The sequence below is a fragment of the Piliocolobus tephrosceles genome, chromosome 5, assembly GCF_002776525.5.
Source record: "Piliocolobus tephrosceles isolate RC106 chromosome 5, ASM277652v3, whole genome shotgun sequence".
Classification (NCBI taxonomy): domain Eukaryota; kingdom Metazoa; phylum Chordata; class Mammalia; order Primates; family Cercopithecidae; genus Piliocolobus; species Piliocolobus tephrosceles.
In genome coordinates, this window is record NC_045438.1 from 5,302,669 (window position 1) to 5,304,817 (window position 2,149).

General features: G+C 36.4%; 1 pseudogene; it reads right to left on the reverse strand.

Annotated features, from left to right (window-relative positions):
* Positions 1 to 462: 462 nt before the first annotated feature.
* On the reverse strand, positions 463 to 581 carry LOC111547349 (annotated as a pseudogene).
* Positions 582 to 2,149: the final 1,568 nt, after the last annotated feature.

Genomic DNA, 2,149 nt, shown 5'->3' on the forward strand with positions numbered 1-2,149 from the left:
GATAGATAGATAGATAGATAGATAGATAGATAGATAGATAGATAGATAGATAGATAGAATTTGGTGTCTTTTTGTGTTTATACACTCAACATCAGAGCACCCAGATGTATAAAAAAAAATTATCAGATTTAAAGGGAGAGATAGACTCCAATACAACAGATGGACCTATAACATTTATAGAACATTTCATCTAACAACTGCAGAATACACATTCTTTTTACCAGCAAATGGTACATTCTTCAGGGTAGACCATTTGTTAGGCCATAAAACAAGTCTCAATAAGTTTTTAAAAATCATTATATCAAGTATCTTCTCAAACCACAATGGAATGAAACTAGAAATCAATACTAAAAAGAACTTTGGAAACTATACAAATACATGAAAATTATACAATATGCTCCAGAATGACCTTTAGGTAAATTAAATAATTAGGAAGCAAGTAAAAAAGTTCTTAAAACAAATGAAATACAGCACCTGGTATTCCCAGGTGATCTTTCATCCAAATTCTAACCAGGCCCAACCCTGCTTAGCTTCCAAGGTCAGAAGAGATCAGGTGTACTCAGGGTGGTATGGTCGATAAGAGCTATTTGTGACAAACCCACAGCCAATATCATACTGAATGGGCAAAAATTGGAAGCATTACTTTGAAAACTGGCACAAGACAAGGATGTCCTCTCTCATCACTTCTATTCAACATAGTGTTGGAAGTTCTGGCTAGGGCAATCAGGCAAGAGAGAGAAATAAAGGGTATTCAAATAGGAAAAGAGTATGTCAAATTGTCTCTGTTTGCAGATAACATGATTGCATATTTAGAAAACCCCATCATCTCAGCCCAAAATCTCCTTAAGCTGATAAGCAACCTCAGCAAAGTCTCAGGATACAAAATCAATGTGCAAAAATCACAAGCATTCCTATACACTAATCATAGACAAACAGAAAGCCAAATCATGAGTAAACTCCCATTCACAACTGCTACAAAGGGAATAAAATACCAAGGCATACAACTTACAAGAGATGTGAAGAACCTCTTCAGGGTGAACTACAAACCACTGCTCAAGGAAATAATAGAGGACACAAACAAATGGAAAAACATTCCATGCTCATGGATAGGAAGAATCAATATCATGAAAATGGCCATACTGCCCAAAGTAATTTATGGATTCAATGCAATCCTCATCAAGCTACCACTGACTTTCTTCACAGAATTGGAAAAAACTACTTTAATCTTCATATGGAACCAGAAAAGAGCCCATATAGCCAAGACAATTCTAAGCAAAAAGAACAAAGCTGGAGGCATCATGCCACCTGACTTCAAACTATACTACAAGGCTACAGTAACCAAAACAGCATAGGAGTGGTATCAAAACAGAGATATAGACCAATGGAACAGAACACAGGCCTCAGAAATAGCACCGCACATCTACAACCATCTGATTTTTGACAAACCTGACACAAACAAGAAATGGGGAAAGGATTCCCTATTTAATAAGTGGTGTTGGGAAAACTGACTAGCCACATGCAGAAAACTGAAACTGGACCCCTTCTTTACACCTTATACAAAAATTAACTCAAGATGGATTAAAGACTTAAGCGTAAGACCTAAAACCACAAAACCCTAGAAGAAAACCTAGGCAATACCATTCAGGACATAGGCATGGGCAAAGACTTCATGACTAAAACACCAAAAGCAATGGCAACAAAAGCCAAAATTGACAAGTGGAATCTAATTAAACTAAAGAGCTTCTGCACAGCAAAAGAAACTCTCATCAGAGTGAAGAGGCAACCTGCAGAATGGGAGAAAATTTTTGCAAGCTATCCATCTGACAAAAGACTAATATCCAGAATCTATAAGGAATGTAAACAAATTTACCAGAAAAAAAAAACCAACCCCATCAAAAAGTGGGCTAAGGATATGAACAGACACTTCTCAAAAGAAGACATTTATGCAGATAACAAACATATGAAAAATGCTCATCATCACTGTCATTAGAGAAATGCAAGTCAAAACCACAATGAGATAACCATCTCACACGAGTTAGAATGGCGATCATTAAAAAGTCAGGAAACAACAGATGCTGGAGAGGATGTGGAGAAAAAGAAATGCTTTTACACTGTTGATGGGAGTATAAATTAGTTCAACCATTGTGGA